A 23,410-nucleotide genomic window follows, 5' to 3' on the forward strand; every position below is an offset into this window, starting at 1 on the left:
TATAGTAAACTAGCTGACCCGGCAAACTCCGTCCCGCCCAACATTTGTTTTTGTTATCAATACCTTCAAACATTCACGTTTTCATACTATGATCATGTTCATGGGTCCAATCGCAGAACTGTTCATTGATTGATCTTCTAATCGACCCCGTCGAATTTACCTTTTACTATAAAATTCCTAGTATTTCTAACAAAACTCATCATTATAATATCAGATTATTTTCAGACACAATTCTCGTTCAAGATTTTACAACCACTTGCAAATAACATGTTTCTCCGTTACATGGAATAAATGTTTTATACAGAAAATATGATAGAATAAAGACAGCCCTAAATCGGACAATTGCTTCTTCGAGTTCTGCTCATATCAACACATTCGGCGATACTCTTTTATTGGTATAGATAGAAGAAGATATAGGAGTGCGTTTCATCACATTAAAATCTATTTCCAGCTTCAAACAAAGATCAATTTCGCTACCGCAAACATCAAATGGACTAACAGCACTTGTCACTTTGTAATTGTAGAACATATGGGAATTTAATTTTACGAATTTTCACTTTTTCCTTCGGAGTTTTCAATTGTCATGTTTGGTTTGAATATTTTGGTTTAAATATGTGTAATATTTAAATGGGACCCCTTCTCCAAATCAGAGGAGGGAGGGGTGTCATACCATTATAGAAACATTTCTCATACCCAAAAACCCTCACATCCCAAATTGTGCTTGATTAGTTCTCGAATTATGCAGAAGTTTGTGTTTTTGTGCCCCCTGTAATTTGTGTTTAATTTGTATGGCAGCCCCGCCTTAGAGAGGTGGGCGGAGTGTTGAATCACTTTAGAAATGTTTCTTGCCCCCTAAAATCTCCATATGCCTAATTTGGTTCCATTTGCTTGATTAGTTCTCGAGTTATGCAGAAATTTGTATTTCATTTGTATGGCAGCCCCCATAAGAGAGGGGGAGGATTATCTAACCACCGTAAAACATTTATTGCACCCTAAAACCTCCACATGCCAAATGTGGTTTCATTTGCTTGATTGATTCTCGAGTGATGCAGAAATTTGTGTTTCATTTGTATGGCAGCCCCCCCTTAGAGAGGGGGGTGGGGAGTCTAACCATCATAGAAGCATTTATTGTACCCTAAAATCTCCATATGCCTGATTTGATTTAATTTGATTGATTGATTCTCGAGTGATGCAGAAATTTGTGTTTAATTTGTATGGCAGCCCACCCTAAGAGATGGGGGAGGAGTATCTAACCACCGTAAAAACATTAATTGCACCCTAAAACCTCCACATGCCAAATGTGGTTTCATTTGATTGATAAAAAAAAGTACCTCGAAGTGAGGTAACATTTAGCACATGATTTGAATTTTGGACCCTTATGTCGTGAATAAATCATCATTCAGAAATTTGCTGAGTCGAAATGTATTTTTCAAGCAGAACTATTTCTTCTGTAACTCCAGAAAACAATGCGAACCTAGAGTGGAGCTGGAATCAACGTTCTTACAACAAACAGCAGTAAATGTTTAGACGCTAGATGATTGGATAGGTCATTTATCTTTACGAAGCGGTTGAACGTTAAGTAGATTGATTATTTGAGGGTTTGTCTACAACTTGAAACAAAAATCAATTCCCCCCTGTAGCAAATGACTACATTATCGAATTACGAAAATCTTCTATTATATAAACCTAATTACTAAATATATATCTCCATGCTGCGAAGGCTAAAGTCTAAACGATACAGTGAACTATAGTGTTAAAAAAATTAAACCAACGATGATTCATACTAATCGAAAAAAAAATTGAACGGGTTAGCCAGGAAATCCTTCCAGCATTAATAAAGGAAAACATCGTCTCAAAAACCAGGTTAATCCAACCGAAATGTGGAAGTATTTAAGACGCCACCAACAAAAAATTAAAGAAATCAAATAAAGCGCAGCAGACCATCGAAAATGCAGAACAAATTTGCCCTTGGATTCTGCTGCTCAGTGTGAGCTATTACGAAATCCGGCGACAGCAAAAACACTTTCTTGGTCAAGTAACGGAAATGATTCGAGGTCCGTCAAAGAGACGAGGACGGAAAAGTAACAAAAAACAGTTCGAGCAAACAAAAAGAAAAGATCACAACAGAAACCTGACAGCAGCAGCAGCGATGGAGTGTCAAAGCGAATAAATAATGCTATTGAGGAACTATAGTGAAAAAAAAGACTCACCGAGAAAAAGGTAGTTTCGAAAAGAAGGTGACGCTGGGTTTTATGGCTTTATCGCAGTCGCTCGTGGCACGCTTTTTAGGTCAGTGAGTAGGGTGGGAATTGTTTTTGTTTTGACTTTACAATTGTGTTCGATGGCAGCTGCTGTACAAACCCAAAAGTAGGTCTGGAATTCAATTGAATTCGAGCCCCCCAAGAATCGGTCATATTTTGTTGGTGGGTTATGAATATAATTAACGGTGCACGTGCATTCTCACTACTCAACTATGTTCGAGCCACGACTCGCCACATAACAATGCAGCATTTCGCGTAAACGTCGAAATGGAGACTCCCGAAAAGGCCGATCGGAAAGTCAACGGTATTTTACTCCTAAAAACAACGAACCCTGCCAAGCCCTTCGATGACTTGTGAAGCATACATTTTGCTAGTCATGGCTCATTTGTAAAAATGCTTTCGCCTCCGAATAATTAATCATAGTTTTAAATGCACACCATTTTATTGCCCTTCACACCGAAAGGATTTAACGAAGAGCTTTATCTCGTGTAAGATGTAAATCTAGTGGCAGTAATGAGCGTCAGCTAAGCAGCTAAGAATACGCTCGGCTGGAGTGGGAAATGATTTAATCACACCCGTGTCAGAATTACGTGAGCTTTTGTATACAACAAAAGCCAGCAAATCAATAATGAAGCGCAGCGTAAAAGCATCCTCGATTTGCTGATGATGAGATTCCACTGCTCTCATCTGTACCGCTTTGTGCTTATATGAATAAATTTGTTTGAATCTATCCAGGGCAGGGAACATTCCAGCTATTATGAAACAATTTAGAGGGAGGCGTAGAAGCGTAAGAGATTTAGAATTATTCATGTGGTTCTTGGAACAACAAGCAAAACATGTCTGTTCGTTTGCTGCACACTATATTAAAAATATATATAGTACTGGCTCAATCATTACGATATGTAATAGAATTGAAGCTTCAGAACACCATATTTGTTTTTTTTTCTCGATGATTTCAAACGAGAAAATATAAATTTTCATCTAATAATGATTCCAATTTTTTCTTTTATAAAATTTTTTGGAGCTCCTGAACGTTCTGTGTCTTCATAAATATCATAAATCCATTCTGTTGATCGTTCACAAATAAACGCTTCAACGAGTAAACGATGAAAGTCGGCTGCACTTTTCTTTCAATTATTGAAAATAATATTGCTTCCCCCAAATGTTGTTTTCTGACCCAAAATCTCCCATTTTCATTGCGATGAAAATACTTCTATAAATATCAGACCAATTTCAAACACTGCAACAATCTGTCAAAAATATTTTTCTACACAAGTGCTGCCATTTTTTTACAAATGAACCACGACAAGTTATTAGAATACGAATAGAATTAATTCAAACACCATAATTTCTAATATACTCAGATAATTCAAAATTCTACAAAAAATAGTCGAAGATTGCACAGAATAATTCGTAAAATATTTTGATTTAAAATAATGACCAATGTTGATCTGCCTCCAACCGCAAGTAACCGATTTTTTTTAAATCTATCACGACGATTATAATATCTCGAAATTACGAAATATTAGGAAAAAGTTTCCAAAGAACGACGTAGGAGAAAATATCAAATCAATTCAAGTGAAGAAATCTATGTTAATCTATCAGAAACAAGGACGCATACTGTATCACAGGAGGAGAAATAAATTTTATCATTTTTTTTATTTGTTCAATTGGGCTGGTGGAATCATTAGTTCGTATTTTTCCGTTGGTAATCGCTACATTCCCACTCCTCCTACCCATTTCGCACGTGTGCCGACTTAAGAGGACTTTTGATTCTTGAACTCCATTCCACCGTTGTTCGTATTACTTGGAATATTAGAAAACGGCTCAATCGAGCGCTAAAGCTTAAGTTCCAATAGGAAGAGACAAAAATATGAATCGAAATTCAAGACAAAACCACTAACAAAACACCAAGCAACGAACGATACACAAGAAAATTTGAACCGGGTTTGAAAAAGCTCTTTCTCGCTTCGCTAATAAATTTTAACATTAGCATTAGCATTGAGCAAGTTGCACAATATCGTAGGTGGTACGAATTCAGAACTGTTATGTTAAAAACTAGCCTCCATCCGTTGCTGATGATTGGTAATATGTCTTAGATGAAGGCATGTTTTTTCCGACAGTTAAGAATTGTCCTGGCCACGTCCTTGCAACTGCTAAAGAAAGGGAAGGAATGTTAGTTCGACATTTACTTAAGAAAGATGCAGAGAACTCTACGACCTCTCATAAATGCCTCGGGAATTAAGGAATGTGTTAGTAGGGAAGGTAAACCATAGGATACACTCAGCCGCTGTTACTGACGTAACTTGTTATTATTAATAACTATAACTATAACTATAACTATAACTATAACTATAACTATAACTATAACTATAACTATAACTATAACTATAACTATAACTATAACTATAACTATAACTATAACTATAACTATAACTATAACTATAACTATAACTATAACTATAACTATAACTATAAATATAACTATAACTATAACTATAACTATAACTATAACTATAACTATAACTATAACTATAACTATAACTATAACTATAACTATAACTATAACTATAACTATAACTATAACTATAACTATAACTATAACTATAACTATAACTATAACTATAACTATAACTATAACTATAACTATAACTATAACTATAACTATAACTATAACTATAACTATAACTATAACTATAACTATAACTATAACTATAACTATAACTATAACTATAACTATAACTATAACTATAACTATAACTATAACTATAACTATAACTATAACTATAACTATAACTATAACTATAACTATAACTATAACTATAACTATAACTATAACTATAACTATAACTATAACTATAACTATAACTATAACTATAACTATAACTATAACTATAACTATAACTATAACTATAACTATAACTATAACTATAACTATAACTATAACTATAACTATAACTATAACTATAACTATAACTATAACTATAACTATAACTATAACTATAACTATAACTATAACTATAACTATAACTATAACTATAACTATAACTATAACTATAACTATAACTATAACTATAACTATAACTATAACTATAACTATAACTATAACTATAACTATAACTATAACTATAACTATAACTATAACTATAACTATATTACTATAACTACAAGTGTACTCCAAACTTCCGACTATCGTCTCATTAATTGCTGTGTAAAAAGAAAAGATTTGTTAAATTTTGTTAGCATCTTTATTGATGAAGAGGTAAAGTTGTGGGAGTGACATTGCAGTTTTCTCTTCTCTCATAGGCACAAACCTCAATACCTTATCATATAACTGACATTTCTTATGATAATATAGAAAATTTGCTAGTAAATAGTAAATATAACATAAAATGGAATATGTTAATATAAATAACGAATAATGTAGGAAAATCTCTTTCCGTGATGATCTGCGTAGTACTGGAGGAGTTCTATTTAGAACATAACCAAACTTCTACACAATTGCACATAATTATATTATAAATACTAACTACAGACGAACACAGAGCATTATATATATGTAGTGGAACCACCTACATCATATCCGGGACCTACAAAGGAAAAGACCCTCAATTTCCATCTCTTTCTCGCTTCGCTATTAAATTCTACACAATTGCACACAATTATATTATAAATACTAACTACAGACGAACACAGAGCATTATATATATGCATCATATCCGGGACCTACAAAGGAAAAGACCCTCAATTTCCATCTCTTTCTCGCTTCGCTAATAAATTTTGTGAAAAAATTAACTTATTTCTGAAATACCTCAATAGTTATAATTCCTATATTTAATTTCACGGCACATTTAGCTCCGGCGTGAGCTACGAGAAGGTGAATGTTTTCGATTTTTTGAACAACTTTTGCTCTACATTTCAATGCACCTTTCCTTTTCTGTTACCTCCATTACAGTTCTGCACATTATTTTGGGAAACCTGACGACATCTTCAGTTTTGTCTACCGTTGAAGTTCAGGTTTCCTGTAGTTTTTGCCTTACCTACAGTTTCGTTTTCTTTTCCGCGAAAATAATTTAACACAACAATGTTTAAGTAACAAACTAATCAAACTACTGTTAAAACAATAGGAGATGCGAAAAATTACCAATTGAGGAAATATAATTTAGTTGTGGTCCCCATGGCCTAGTGGTAAGCGTTGCGCTTGCCAAGATGGGGGCTTCGGGTTCGATTCCCGTTCGGGTCAGAAATTCTATCGTCATAGATCGTTTTTCTGGCTTGCACTGGTAAAGGGGAACTGTCTAGGGTGTGGTGGGGGATGAGCATTGGGCATTGCCAGTCCCCAAGAAAAGCCACAAAAACCCGGAAAAAGCTCCTCTAAGCGAATTGACGCCGTTATAAGCGTCTTTTCCCAGTCCTGGTGGTACTCGGGACGTAAAGCAGCAGTATCACGATGGTCCTCCTGCGAGATAGTGGGGTTGGTCGCAGACCTTGCAAGCCGCACCACTAACAAAACACCAAGCAACGAACGATACACAAGAACATTTGAACCGGACTAATCAACACAGACCCAGGCGCCGGAAAACAATACTCGAAGAGGACCTGCGAGCACTCGGAGTCTTCGAACGACGGGTGTACAGAACCATCTTCGGCGGTGTACAGAAGGACGGCGTATGGAGGCGAAGGATGAACCACGAGCTCACGCGACTCACCGGCGAACCCAGTATCCAGAAAGTTATCAAAGCTGGAAGGATACGCTGGGCAGGACATGTTGCAAGAATATCAACTATCCTGCAAAAATGGTATTCATCGGGAATCCAGCTGGTACGAGACGACGAGGAGCACAACGAGCAAGGTGGTTAGACCAAGTGGAGCATGACATGGAGAGCACGGGGTGCCCGCGGAATTTGAGAGAGATAGCCACGAACCGTGTTAATTGGAGAAAAATTGTGAATCAGGCCATGTTGTAAAGACGTTAAGCCAAAAAAAATAAAAAAAAAATAGTTACAAAGTATCAATCATTGAAACTTCTTTCTTTGGAAAACTTGTTTCAATTGCTCAAAAACAGCTTTGAAAGCAGTTATAAAAATTAAAAATATGATTGCTTGAAAATCTCTTTCAACCATGATTGGTCAGCGTTTGATTTATGTCGTCAGCTGGCAGCAAAAGCACTATAAATATTGTGCTCGCCCTGGCCAACCTCATTTTCTGTTCTAAACATTCATAGAATATTCACGAAGCAAGCATAGTGCAGAACTTGCGTCGACACGCAGAAGCAAAGCAGAAGAGAAATTTTGATAATATTGAATAGAATGATATTGAATAGGACCGTGTCGGGATTCGTACCCTTAAGGTGGTTTTATATTATTCGACACGACATGTAGCGGAAGTGTTACGTTTTATTTAAAACAAAATATTGTTGCAATTGTTCTAAATGGGTATGCGTATATAAAGCGGATTCGATCCGACAAAACGTGTTAATACGTAAATACCAACTATTGACATAGGACTATGTCTTTGATTTCTATATACGGGGGTCCCCCCACGAAAAATGTAACGATTCATGAGAGTTTTCAAACGCATATTACTCAAAATCGTTGTTGCGATATATGTTGTGTTATATACCATTAGACAGGAAATTTACCAGAATTTTTTTTTGCTTAATACATAAACAGTGAATATAGTAAAAAAAAGTTAACAATTTGATGATTAAAATGAGTATGTTTTCTTTTGATTGCACTGACCACTCGCTTTCATCATCGACGCAACGAGCAATCCTTTTGTCTAAATTTGGGCGTTAGCTCACAATGCGATTCAATGCATATTATGATTTATTCTCCATTTACCGATAATAAGCTTTTATCAGTTATTGTATTGTATTTTGCCAAATCAATTCGGGCTCAATTCACGTTTTTATCGTGAAGGTTTTGCTACTAACAATTTATGTAATTGTGGCCCAGGATGTCATAATATCGAGCATGTTGGTTTTGTTCATGTAAAAAATGCAATTAATGAATTTAAATGGCTACTGAATTAACAGATCGAAAGGGTATACTCACGCATATTAGAATATGATAGCTTGAGTAGTCGCGATCTTAATATTATGCTCCCCATATTTGTCTTCTTAAGTAACCCGCTTCATTTCCTCAAATGCACATGTCCATTCTCCTTTCCCTTTCCTATACATAAGCAGAACTTAGCACCCAATGAGATCAATTCACTACATCAGCTACACGAACTTCCCAAGAGAGCACTCATGGCCATAGGATACTCAATATACATCGCCTGGCTATAAAGGTATTACAACCGCCTAGAATCAATGTTTCGAACAACGTGGCAACGAAAATAAAACATGATGACTATTTGTCTTCTTCTGCATAATTGAATAAAGAAAAGGGTAGTAATGGCTTTGATGGTATTCTTGTGAACAGAATGTTGTTCCGGATTCTACCACGTTATCTCATCTAACCCGTTTAATGTATACAAGTTCAAGCAGAAAACGGGGTTTTCAGGGCTTTCATTTGATGCATCAAAAGAGAAAAAATTATAGATTTTGAACAATGGAAAAGCTCAATCCAAATGCAATTACTACACACAATCTCATTCCTATGTCAAGATATTTTTTCTTTTAGAATTACCTGTTTCATTTTCGAAAAAAAATATTTCAAAGCGGCCACTTCATTGATAACTTATTTTTCAAATGATCATTCAGTTTTCATGAATTCAAGTATTGTTTCCGGACTCGTGACACCAAAGTGCAACGAATGCAGTACAGATGTGAAGGAAATATTCCAGATAAGGATGAAACTTTTGAGTCGTAGGAGGTCGTAGGCTGTCAATTTAAATAATTCATCGATTATCCAAGTAGTTTCTTTCTGTGTATAATCCAAAAAAATAATCCACGGATTCTACTATGCAGCACTTCCGCACAACAGCAACCGAAATCGACTGTGTTGGCGACAACAATAACAATCGCAGAGGAACGTATTTTCACCAATCAATTTGCAACTAAAGAACACAGCTCTCTGGAAAGCTGCTGAAAATTCCTTCTTCCCATCTGACTTGCAATGGGTTGTACTCTGACGATTGAATGATCGATCGGAAAGTCGTCGACCACTAATAAGCTCAAAAACACTTCAAAATTCACAAAGCTCTCCCCTGGCAAACATATTGTAAAAATCAATTTGCTTTCGAATATCGTAAAATATTGTAAATATTGTAAAAATCTATTTGATATTACTTTCGAATATCGAACTAAAGGGTGTGACACATCAAATTGCATCACGGAAAAAACGCTGTAGAAATTCGCCCAGTAGACCGATCCTTTTGAAAATTTTAGACAGTAAAATAAAAACTATTAAACAACTTTTGGCATTTTCTTTTTATTCATACTTCGAGCCCAAGCCCGTATGCTCGCACCTTCCTCTTTACCCCGTTCATAAGGTTCTGTACAACGTCAGGCCCCCCCGCTGCTTGGTCCGCTGGACGAATGAACTTGACAAATTCAGCTTATTGGCGACATCCCGGACCGAACTTCTCGGATCACGTCTAAACTGCTTAGCTACGCGCTTGTGATCTTTTTCACTGACGGAGCATCCATTTTTGCCGTTCTTCCCCTTTCGGTCGATGGTTAGGTTCTCGAAGTATCGTTTTAGTACTCTGCTGACCGTGGATTGGACGATTCCCAGCATCTTACGGATGTCCCGATGTGACAACTCCGGATTCTCGGAATGAGTGCACAGGATTAATTCACGACGCTCTTTTTCGTTCGACGACATTTTTCCAAAATTACGAAAAATTGACAGTGAAGCATGGCCAACGTGATCTATACACTTATATCTGATTATAAGCGAAAGCTGAAGATATAATTCCTAAAAATTAAATTTCTACAGCGTTTTTTCCGTGATGCAATTTGATGTGACACACCCTTTACTGCATTGAATTGAAAAGCACCATGTTTTTCCATTTTCATTCTAGCGAGACCAATATGACGATCTGTGTGTCCTTATTGCCAATGGACACGTGATACATCTTCGATTTGATTGGCTGTAGAATCATACAGGGCGGGGCCGGCGACGTCATGTTTGGCTTCTCTCCGGGCTTCCATTGTATTGACCAAAAACGTTGTATGAACCGGCAGCATTGAGGAATAAAACAAAGGTAGATAACAGCTCGCTAGCTCGGGCGAGCTGCCGTCGGCTTCGTTGTCATATTTTCCATATTGTCCTTAGATAGAATGAAATGCACGGTGGATAGCTACGTTTGTTTCCGCAGTAGTATTGTTATACACAAATTGAATTCCACGGTTACTCTAGTTGTCCTTTTTGGTCGATAGAATTTTGAGAAGTACAAATTAGTTCATTCAAAACGTGGGATTTAGGGCATCTGAACGCCCTAATGCTTGATATTTTACAATAATTCAATCGTTATCTCAATTAGGAAATATTTTATTTATCGTGATAAATCCTTAGAAATTTGTCTAACCATTTTGTTGACGCAGACATCTTTTGGTTGTATCAAGAATAGATCGAGTTGTAAGAGATCAAAATCTTTCTTTATTTCCTACAAGTTCAGTGTTTATATTTTCATTTTACCCCATATCTTCCTGTTAGTCATATTCCTACATCAACATATAGTATGTTTCATTCGCTATCCAACTCTTGATGAGTAAAGTTCAGTGTCGGTATTGTGCGTTGCCACTTTTGCTATTGTGCTATTGGTACGAGTGTATCGTGTACGAGTGAAGGTCATTGCTGTCCGCGACCTGACCTTTTGTGAAGTGGAACAAAGGAACAAAGGAAGCAGCGCTCTTGCAGCGAGCCGGATTGCGGCTGTTGAACTGATTCGACATAACGGGATCGCCATCGCGTGACTGTCGCAAACGGGATTCATCATCACGTGGCTCCGTAAGCTATTCTTGCGCTATTGTGTTGTCTCCGTAGCGCGTAGCCTCTGTCTCTCCCTGATTAGGGCAGTAGAGTGCATTATTGGAACAACTTTCATATTAAGGTACACATATTTATTATTAATATTACTATTCAATTATTTGTTCATTGTTTTTTGTCAGACTTATCTCACTTCTTAACTAGGCGAACCTAGCCAGAATTTTCACCTGCCCCCGGGCTTCTGAATGCCAAAGGGGGACTAGGCTCTGCGGAATGCACGTATCTGCATGCTCGTGCTGTTTTAGTCCTGACCGAGGAATTGTCGGACAATCGCGCAGGTGCTAAGGATGACCGACTTTTGGATGCCGGCCAATTCCTTCTCCATATTCAACACCTTTAGCGCTTCCAGAAGTGTCTTCGGGACAATTCCAGTTCCAGAGAGAACGACTGGAACAATTCTTGGGACCTCCCTTAGCCCCCACAGTTCCTTGAGCTCCACGGCCAATGGTCGGTACTTGCAGATTTTGCGACCGTGGGTCTCCTCCAGATTCTGGTTCAGTGGAATAGCGACATCGATGATGGTGACTTTGCGGTCGCTCTTGTCGTAAACCATTATATCTGGGCGGTTGTGGTGGATCGAGAGGTCGGTCAGAACAGTGCGATCCCAGTACAGCTTGAAACGGTCATTTTCCAGGACAGGTGCAGACAGGTACCGGTAGTTTGGTACGTTGTCTTCCAGCAGAGCACATTGGAGCGCCAGTTGACGATGAACAATACGGGCCACGTTGTTGTGGCGCTCGGTGTAGGCTGCGTTGGCCAAAACGGGACAGCCTCCCATAATGTGCTCTATGTTTTCACCTGGTTGATGGCACATCCGGCAAATGTCATCAACGTCTTGATGCCAGACGTACCGCCTGCAGTTTCTCGTCGGCATTATCCTGTCCTGGATGGCTATCATGTCGGCTTCTACTACTGAAGAGAGTTCACCACGCGTTAGCCACAGATTAGATGCGGCCTTGTCGACGTGTGGCCGATCCAGTTGATGGGGGTGGGCACCATGCACTGCCTTCTGCTTCCAAGCTGCAATCTTCTCCTCCACTGTCTGCAGATTGCAGTTGAGTTGGTACTCCGCTTGCGCCAAGTGCAGAGCGCTGTATCCTCTGTCGGCGGCGCAGACAGCCCGGTATAGCGCGTTTTGGTTGGCGCGTTGTCGTACCTGGGCAACACACAGTGCAGATATGTCGACTATTCCAAGTCCCCCTTCTTTGCGTGGTAGTGAAACTCTCTCCAGTGCCGATTGAGGATGGTGCATTCCGGCCTCTTTAAATGCTTTCCTCATCCTCCTCTCAAGGTCCTCTAGGTCAGTTTTGCTCCATTTGACTACACCAAAACTGAAGGTCAGCAGGGGAACCGCGAATGTGTTGATCGCGCGTACCTTGTTCCCCGCGTTGAGGAAAGTCCTCAGGACACAGTTCACTCGACTCAAGAACTTGTCTCGCAGCTCCGTCTTGATGTCGGAGTGGCGAATCCCGGTGAGCTGTCGGAATCCAAGATATTTATAGGATTCGCCATGAACCATGTCTCTTATGAACTCGCCGTCATAGACCTCGTAACCTCCGGATTCGGTAAGCTGCCCTTTCAGCAGATGGACACAGCGGCACTTGTCAAGGCCGAACTCCATGCAGATGTCCCTGCTTATGTCTTCGACAACCCGGATAGCTACACCTAGACGCTGACGTGAATCAGCGTAGACCTTGAGATCATCCATGTAGAAGGTATGGGTCACTTCTTCGTGGGCGCCGTTGCCATACCTTATTTTATAGCCATGACCGTTTCTATTGAGCGTCCTACTGAGGGGGTTCCGTGCCAGACAAAACCAAAGCGGGCTGAAAGAGTCGCCTTGGAATATCCCCCTCTTTATCTGCAGCGTTCTAGACTGCAACACATTTTCCCCATCACTGAGGTGCAGAGACGTACTCCACTGCCTCATCGCATGCTGCAGGAACCTAACGACGACGGGATCAATTTTGTAGAGCTCCAATACCCGGACGAGAAACGAGTGAGGTATGGAGTCATAAGCCTTCCTGTAATCGATGTAGGCCATACTTAGGTTCCGCTGGTTATATACCGCCTGGCCGACTATGGCTGCGTCGATGATGGCCTGGTCTTTGCAGCCATGCGTATTTTTCCTGCATCCTTTCTGCTCTTCTGCGATGATGTGATGCTGTTCGCAGTGAGCAGAAACTTTGGCGGTAATTATGCTGCTCAGTATTTTGTACAGACTCGATAGGCACGTTATCGGTCTGTACTTTGATGGGTTCAATGTGTTGCTGTCTTTCGGGAGGAGGAAGGTGACGCCACGGGTGGCGAATTCAGGAAGGTTGTGTGGGTCACGTAGCACCTTGTTGAAGCACTCAGCTATCTTTGGATGTGCGACGGTCAGCTTCTTGTGCCAAAAGTTCTGGACACCATCGGGGCCCGGTGCTGCCCAGTTCCTCAGGTACCGCGAGGCTTCGCGGACATCGTTCTCTCCGACGATGATAGCTGGCATCTCTCCAATTTCACCACAACTCTCCTCCTCCCGTCTTAACCACATTTGCCCGTCGCGATGTTCTACTGGGGTCTCCCAGATACCAGCCCAGAAGTTCGTCACATCGCTAATATCTGGCAAACCTTCGCGGTAGTCGGGCTTCTCGTCGCTAATGTGGTCGTAGAACGCTTAATTTAATATTATTATCATAATTTTTTTTTTGCTATTTTTTTTTTGAGATTATTGTTAAAATCAATAATAAATTAGAAATAAGACAAATTTTTTTGTAAAATGGAGAATAGTGGAGGATCTCCAGAGATGGAGATCTCCGATAATGAATCTTATACAAGATCTGGGAAAAAACATAAACGAGTCCCTCATAAGGAAGATAATTCTTCTGGGGACGAATCCGCTCATCCTACCCCCCTCTAAGAAAATTGCAAGCCTCCCTTCTCAACCCACTGTTACTTCCACTCCCCCTCTCCCATCATCGATTTCGCTTCCCCCTTCTGATGCTTCCGATCCAACTCAATCCTCGTCCTCATCCTCATCCTCGTCCTCGTCCTCGTCCTCGTCTTCCCCCTCTGTTGTCTCCGCTCCACGTGTCAGAGTTTATCCAGAAGATGCACCTGGAACTGGCCCGTGGGTTGTTTTCCTCCGGCCAAAACCGAAAGGAAAAAACCTTAACGTGATTCAGATCATGAAAGATCTGGCCAGATACACTTCTGTATCTGAAATTCGCAGGGTTAGACCGAACAAATTGCGAGTTGTCGTGAATGACCGGAAACACGCAAACGAGATTGTTGCTGATCAACATTTCACTCTCGAATATCGAACATTTATACCCTCCCATAACGTAGAAATTGAGGGGGTGATAACTGAAACGGGTCTGACGAGCGAACAAATAAAAGCAGAAGGAAAAGGCAAGTTCAAGAAGCTCCCCTCAATGGTAGTGAAAATCTTGGACTGTCGTCAACTCGGGAAACGTTCCCATGATGGGGACCAAACTAAATTTACGCCGTCCGACTCGTTTCGAGTCACCTTTGCTGGTGCCGCCCTCCCTGACTACGTTATGGTGGACAAATTGAAACTACCTGTGCGACTCTTTGTGCCAAAGCCCATGACTTGCAACAAATGCAAGTCAGTTGGTCACACTTCGGATTATTGTGCCAACAAGGAGCGCTGTGCCACTTGCGGAGAGCAACATGAGGGGAAATCCTGCAGTGCGACTGAGCATAAATGTCCATATTGCGGGGGATCCCCACACGAGCTCTCAGTTTGTGAAACTTACAAGAGTCGCTGGGAGAAACAGAAGCGCTCTTTAAAGGAACGCTCGAAGCGCACATTTGCGGAAATTTTAAAGGGCGCTTCGCCATTGACCCAACAACAAGAACAACCGTATTTAGCCCTTGAAGATCAATTTAAAAACTTAATCAAAGGGAAAAAACGTGCTTATTGGCGAAATTTCGTGGGAGGTTTGTCACGAGAAACGTCAATGAAAAAATTATGGAAAGTGGCTCGAAACATGAGAAATCGCTCTTCAACGAATGAAAGCGAAGAATATTCACATCGATGGATTTTTAATTTTGCACGGAAGGTTTGTCCTAATTCCGCTCCTGTGCAAAAAATTGTTCGAGATATACCACAAGATAGGTGCGATCTTGATTCCGAGTTTTCGATGGTAGAATTCTCTCTTGCTCTGCTTTTATGTAACAATTCTGCTCCGGGATCGGATAGAATTAAGTTCAACTTGCTGAAAAACCTCCCTGATGTGGCGAAACATCGCTTGTTGAATTTATTCAATCGGTTTCTGGAGAATAATATTGTTCCAGATGATTGGAGACAAGTACGAGTTATAGCTATTCAAAAACCCGGAAAACCCGCGTCCGACTTCAATTCGTACCGCCCAATAGCAATGCTGTCTTGTATACGGAATTTGTTGGAGAAAATGATCTTGTTTCGCCTTGATCGATGGGTTGAAACGAATGGCCTACTCTCAGACACACAATATGGGTTCCGCAGGGGCAAGGGGACGAATGATTGTCTTGCGTTGCTTTCTTCAGAAATTCAAATGGCTTACGCCGAAAAAAAACAAATGGCTTCAGTATTCTTGGACATAAAGGGGGCCTTCGATTCTGTTTCAATAGAGGTTTTGTCGGACAAATTACACTTTCGGGGTCTGCCGCCTCTATTGAATAATATGTTATATAACTTGCTTTGTGAGAAACATTTGAACTTTTCTCACGGAGATTCGGCAGTAAGTCGGGTCTCTTACATGGGACTCCCCCAGGGCTCATGTTTAAGCCCCCTTTTGTACAACTTCTACGTAAGCGACATTGACAATTGCCTTACACAAAATTGCAGCCTAAGACAACTTGCAGATGATGGAGTGGTGTCTGTCGTAAGATCAAACGAATCCGACCTGCAAGAACCCTTACAAGATACTTTGAACAATTTTTCAATCTGGGCCATTGGGCTAGGGATCGAATTCTCCACGGAGAAAACAGAGATGGTGGTTTTTTCTAGGAAGCATAGACCAGCAAAACCAAAGCTTCAACTTTTGGGTAAACCGATCACTCATGCTATGTCATTCAAGTATCTTGGGATCTGGTTCGACTCCAAATGTACTTGGGGGGCCCATATTAGGTATCTGAGTAAAAAATGCCAACAAAGAATAAACTTTCTCCGTACAATTACCGGCACCTGGTGGGGAGCCCACCCAGAAGATCTTATAATGTTGTATCGAACAACTATTCTCTCAGTGATGGAGTATGGCAGTTTCTGTTTTCAATCAGCTGCCAAAACACACCTCATTAAACTCGAGCGAATTCAGTATCTTTGTCTCCGTATCGCGTTGGGATGTATGCCCTCAACGCATACCATGAGTCTCGAGGTTTTGGCAGACGTACTCCCATTAAAAGATCGCTTCAATTTATTATCTCTTCGGTTCTTCATCCGGTGTAAGGTCATGAACCCATTGGTGATCGGAAATTTTGAGCAGCTGATCGAGCTAAATTTTCACTCCGGATTCATGAGTTCATATCATGAATTCATCTCCATGCAGGTTGATCCTTCTTCGTATATTCCCAACCGTGTTTGTTTCTCTGACTACATCAATTCCTCTGTGCATTTTGATCTGTCCATGAAGCAAGATATCCATGGATATTCAGATTACCAACGATCGAGGATCGCTCCAACGATCGTCGATGAAAAGTATGGGGGTATCAATTGTGATAATATGTACTTTACTGATGGGTCCACTATAAACGAGTCCACAGGATTTGGAGTGTTCAACGAATTTTTTAGCACCTCACACAGTCTTCAGAATCCTTGCTCAGTGTATATTGCTGAATTGGCAGCAATTCATTGGGCGCTGGACAGCATCGCCTCACGACCTGTTGAACACTATTACATTGTAACGGATAGTCTTAGCTCTGTCGAAGCTATCCGTTCAGTGAGGCCGGAAAAGCACTCGCCGTACTTCCTTGAGAGAATACGAGAAATTTTGAGTGCTTTATCCAGACGCTGTTATGTCATTACCTTTATCTGGGTCCCTTCACATTGCTCCATTCCGGGTAATGAGAGGGCTGACTCATTAGCAAAGGTAGGTGCAATTGAAGGCGATATTTATCAGCGTCAAATCGCCTTCAATGAATTTTATTCTTTAGTCCGCAAAAATACCATCGCTAACTGGCAACGCAAGTGGAATGAAGATGAATTGGGCCGGTGGTTTCACTCGATTATCCCTAAGGTTAGCCTCAAACCGTGGTTCAAAAGTCTAGACTTGAGTCGAGACTTTATTCGCACCTTCTCCCGACTCATGTCCAATCACTGTTCGTTAGATGCACTACTCTTTCGTTTCAATCTTGCCAGCAGCAATCTCTGCGTTTGTGGCCAAGGTTATCACGACATCGAGCACATTGTTTGGTCGTGCGAGGTGTATCTGGTCGCCAGATCGAATTTAGAAAACTCCCTTCGGGCCCGAGGAAGACAGCCCAATGTGCCGGTGAGAGATGTGTTGGCTCGGTTAGACCTTGATTACATGTCCCATATATATGTTTTCCTTAAAGCTATAGATCTTCGTGTGTGATTGTCCCTACATCCTTATACCCTCCTTTTCTTCCTTTGCGGGTAATTCGTCCCCTTGCTATAAATAGTAGAATAAGTTGAAATGTAAATACACTATAGATATACGAATAGATTTATGAAATGAGTGTTCATCAACATTGTTACAATTTCCTTATATCCCATCCTTCTCCTAAAAATATGTCACCCTCCTAAACTCGAGTACACCGCGAGTAATCGGTTTTCCACCTTACTAACCATAGATGTAAGAAAATTGTTTATATATATAGTTTCAAAATTATATTTAAGAATTCGGCTCCTTTAAACTTAAGTAACTGAGCCTGTAAAAATAAACGAATTGATAAAAAAAAAAATATAGTATGTTTGATTTGTTAAAATAATGAAATAATTCGGAATGTAAGCTCTTAATTTTCCTTTTTTTTTTGTTTTCATCGCAAGACGTTTCCTCTACATGGAAATTCGTACACTGTGACGATACGACCTGCGGGCTGCGGTAACTTCGTACCAGAGCATGAGAATTTGGGTTTATATAGATTTGTGCAGACCCTAAGACGGACTACAAAATATAGCAGAGTGATGAAATCATCACTGGTGGATCCTTGATGCAAGAGCACTCTTATCTGAGCAAGAGAAAATAGAAGAGCTATCCAATGTAGGATGAAATCGGGAGTCTCCGTCTATGTAATCATCCATCGATTGATATTCTTCTAAGACTGTTTCAAGGCTAGAGGCGAATGAACATTTTAGTTTTGTAGTTTCAGTGGATATCTGGGCGTAGGAAATTATCTCCCTTTAGATAATCTTGATAAATAAAATTCTGAGGTGTCCAAAAAGGTTCAACATTGCACCCCAAAGATTTTGACAAAATTGGGATTCTTTCTTGTAATATCTCTCATCAGTTTTTGGACACTCTGCTGGTATGCCTGAGCGAAATTAATCTACAATCTTTTCTTCTATGCGGCATGTCGAATTTTCGCAGCAAACATTAAATCGTATAACTAGCGTATATGCAGCATCATATATCCCATATTTTGGGTGATGCGCGTAACTGTCATATACATGCAAAAGTGGAGGTGATATCTCGCGTAACTTTTGAAAAGGTCCTATGTAACATTCACATCAACTCGAGAAAAACGAAGTTAAAGATCGGAATGTTGTTCCGAAAATCGTTTCAAAAGGAATCGATCTTTATCACTACTTTTACCACTAGCAGGCAATAATGACTCTGAAAAACCAATCGTAACTGTTGTTATGTGATCTTAGCTTGAAATTGAAACCTCCGAGCGAAAAATGTTACATTGGACGTTTTTACTGACCGCTTTGTACATTGGACAAATAACGTTGCACGATGAGAATTTGAGAATAACTACTGCACAACGATCCAAATACTTGCGCTTCGTGCTAAAATAAGATCATTATTGTTATCACTTGTTGAATTGAACCAAAAACGATATCAACACCCGAAAATAACAAAAACTCAAAATGACCGAAGTGCGACTTCGTGTTGTTTTGATTGCTTTGTTACTTTGGACTTATCGAGCGTCAGAGGAAAGTGGTGTTCGAAGTAACAGTCGAGTGCTTGAAAATCGAATCTGTGCATTGGACATTTTTTGTATCGGCGATAAAAAGGTGAAAAGGATAGATACTTGAACGATTGTTTTCTCAATGCACTCAATTATGGAAAACTAATAGTGTGCATCCAATTACTCGATTTGTTTACATTTGTTACTTAGAACTTTTTCAAAAGTTACGCTAGATATACATATATGAGTTTGGATGAATATACGACTTACAGATGCATGTACGACTATTGTCAAATGTTTATACGATTTACTACAGGCAAACAAAAAAAAACGAAACGCGGAATATGCTCGTGAGGTTATGATTATCTACATAACTCTACGAACCGCCCTTTGTATATACTATATGGGTTGAAAAGTCCCTGGATTTTCAATGAAAACAATCGTTTCTTCCTCAACGTAGTTTCGAGGGCAATACTTTGATATAGCGAGTTTCCAACATTTCGAATCCCTTTCTGTAGTATTTACGAAACGTCTAAGTTATCGATATATGCCTCAGTGCCACTCTGCAAACTGTCTATTGGACTCAGGAGTGTGGTAATTGATCCACGTTTCATTCATTGTCACAAAACATCGAAAGAAGTCCTCTCGATTAGGCTTTAACAACGCCAAACCTGCTGTTGAATCATCAACGCGCCGCTGTTTTTCTTCGCACTCTTCGCGCGGATAGCTTATTCATGTATAAAATGTCGTGAAAAATGTATCTCACTCGTTCTATTGAAATGCCTCGCAAAACTTCACTTAACGATCGTTCAAAAAGAGTCGTTGCACTTGTTTTACGAATTCGGGATTCGTAGTCTCTTTTGGCATTCCTGAGCGAGGTGCATCTGAGGAGCTTGTATGGCTCATTTTCAATTAACTATACCACCGATAAACTGTTCTTCTGGAAGGAGCAGGAGTGGAATAACATTTCGTCAACCACTGCATTGATTGTTCAGGAGTATTCCCCATAAAAAAACAACGTTTGGTTTGCTCTAATTGCTCACAATATTTTACAATGACCCTGTTGATCGTAAGTACCACTATGACCACAGTAATTTTCCGTTCAGGAAAATATGTGAGGCTACTTGGCCAAATCTATTCAACGAAAATCAACTCATCCATTTTTTCGATTCTAGAACATTCAGAGCCGATCACTAGGAGAACTACGGTATGATCCAGATTTCAAATGCATCGAGCTCGATTTTGGCATTTTAAAAACGTAATTCAAAGAAAAATATAAAAAATTAAAAAAAATAATTCTTCGAGGCTAAACAACGTCGAGGCAACTAACGTTCCTTCCGGGAACATACAGTTCAAAACAAGAACCAACTCTGGTGGAAAATGTCGAAAAATCGGTCCAGTAGATTCTGATCTCCACGACGAACAGAAACCTACACAATGTAATATCAGCACAAGACGATCATACTGAGCATTATGAATTTGTTATGAATACTCCTTGCTTGTACGACCTACGTTTATTAGTTTTTTCACAGACCCTAATAAAATTGTGTTTAATTTTAATGCTGGTTTTCAATAAGGAACTATTGAACGAAATAGCCCGTAAAACAATTGTTTTAAAACCAATTGTTGAAACAGAAACGAGAATAATTCAAAAAATCACTTCAGCTTATTTTAATACCTGTCCGATTCCCACAGTCTGCTGACAAACTGTCTTAGAATGCCAACCTCATGCTGAGAGTAATATCACTCTTCCATCCAAACGTCGAATATTGCGCAGTATACTAATGGAGTTTGATTGATTTATTATTCGTATAGTGTAGGTTAGCATTCATAGATGGATCATCGCTAGGTGTGAAATACTATTCTATTCCTTCAAAATGTTACCCAAAGATTGGCATTATTAGCAACCAATAAATATTTGTCGAAATTTTGCCAAAAATCAATCCATGTCTGAGACTTAATCAAGAGTTATATGAATTAGCAGTTGGTAGAACTGTTGTCGCATCTGGCATTTTTACATGTTTGCTTTCAAGAATGATGGGTTTATTGTTATGTAATATGCACGTCTACATATGAGGCGATCTTAATTCGCTTATCCACAAAAACCAGCAAATGATTTGGCCATGACCTTCAGTCCGACACTTAATCTTCTCATTAACTCGCAACAACCGAAAACACAGGAACAACCATGTTGTTAGTAGTCTATAATTGTAACACTCACGTGATTAATGTCGATTCGCACGATCTCAGCTCAACATATCAGCTCAGAGGCAGCTCGAACCGAAACCTGCCCTCTCGCGCGATAAGCATCTGAAATTTTCACCTTGACGCCCGATTGCTTGTGAATTGATGTTTTCTCTACCGACACATAGTAACAAGGTTCACACCACGCGGGTCCCACGTTCGAAGGTCGTTAAATCGCGAGATTATCTTCTTCTTCTACTACTACTGCTTCTGCTTCTGCTTCACCAGCTGCAGCACTAATTCTTCTCCATTACCGTTCGCTTCCTAAGCTTCCAGTTTTATGCGGCGAAGCAACAAACCAGATGGCAGATACGGTCGGTCAACACTGTTCCTGCCTCACGAAGTGGCCCTCTTCGATAGCGCTGCCCTAATGGGTTAGATTCCGATGGCGCTCCGTATGGCGTATTCCCACAAAGCCACAGCGGAAATTCAATCTTCGTTATCCTCACAGTTGCTCGGGTACAACACTATTGCGACTCAATTAGCGAAATTAATATTTGAAACACATAACGACCATTACACAATCACTCCAGCGAAAAAAAAGCAACAGTAAAACATTTTAATATTCCAAACAAGTTATTTATTGTTCAATTCGGTTTGTTTTTCTCGGTGTCCCGGTGGACGGCACGGTTTTATTAATCTTCATAGCGGCTCATCGAGCAAGCACTGCGTTCGAGCTGCAGCCAATATTTTTGCTGCACCCTCAGTTGCAGCAGTTTCCCATCTCAGTCAGTCGACCCAGTCAGTCTCAGTCGGCATATATTTATTCAATCCCCTTGTACTTGTCCCGTTTTATCGGCAAAATACTGTTTCGTTGTCCAGTCTATGAACTTCTTTCGCAGATCCACTGAAGAACTTCTTCGTCTTTCTTCCCCCCCCCTGAGCCACTCTGAGAGATTCTGCCAATTTCTCGCTCTCGGAACACATTAATGCAGCACAACAAGTCGTTTATCAGTCATTCAGCGAACTTAATTCGATTTGTTTTTATTTTTTTCATAACGTTTCTGCACTTAATGGCCGGCGCACTTTCTTCCAAATTACGAGCCCTGCGTTCGACCATCCACACTATTCTCTCATCGGCTGATTAAGGAAACCACACCGTGAATCCACTCCGCGAAATAACTCCGCTAGAACCTCGCGTACACCCGCGCACACAAAAATCCACCGTATCAGTTTCGCCGACCCGAAGAACAATCCAGCTGATCGAACCCGCGCTCTCTTTGTTTTCTATATTCTCTGCCCCTTTTATTTATTTATTTTATTTTCCTTTCGCTACCAAACCCAAAAAAAAACGATCGTCTGCATGTGAAAACCCGGCAACTTTCGCGCGGAAGCACTTAATCCGGGGCGACTACGCCGTGTGTATTCACTCGCCAAACGATGCCGCAAGACTGAAACGTACACTCAAAGCTCCAGGTGTTAGACGCTGCTTCCTACCCCAAAGGTGTAGTACAAAGAGGGGCTCCCAAACTGAGACCCACTCGCGAGAGCTCTCCAACGACTCGCCAGCATCCCAGAGAGCCTGCATGGCGCGCGAATGTTCATTCATAACTACATGCAGTTAAGTGACCGAAGCCCAAACGCGCAGGTGGGAGGGAAAACATCTGGTCCGAAGGTCAGCGCTCAATCAGTGCCGGTGACGATTGGGTGGGCTCGACACAGGAAGCTTTTGCCGGGGCAACTGTGGTGTGTCCGATTGGCTATATAATTTTTTAAATTGAGTTTGGATAATTATCTGTTGGAAATGTTGAGCTTTAGTCGATATGGTTAGGCGGGTCACTTTAATTACATATGGTTTGCTCAAATAATTGTTTAGCAGGTCGATAGAGAATTAATAATCAAACAATATTTATTTCATTTTTTTTCGATCTTTGTCCATGTAAA

General features: G+C 40.1%; 1 protein-coding gene across 2 annotated transcripts in view; it reads right to left on the bottom strand.

Moving 5' to 3' along the window:
- The window catches only part of LOC129765073 (calpain-11-like), a 255,570-nt gene extending 232,666 nt beyond the window's left edge, over positions 1-22,904 (bottom strand). For both annotated transcript variants that reach the window (XM_055764924.1, XM_055764923.1), the window contains exon 1: positions 21,504-22,904. The gene's annotated coding sequence lies outside the window, so the exon portion shown is untranslated. The remainder of the gene's footprint in view (positions 1-21,503) is intronic.
- Between the last annotated feature and the right edge of the window lie 506 nt (positions 22,905-23,410).

The sequence above is a fragment of the Toxorhynchites rutilus genome, chromosome 2 (genome assembly GCF_029784135.1).
Source record: "Toxorhynchites rutilus septentrionalis strain SRP chromosome 2, ASM2978413v1, whole genome shotgun sequence".
NCBI lineage: Eukaryota > Metazoa > Arthropoda > Insecta > Diptera > Culicidae > Toxorhynchites > Toxorhynchites rutilus.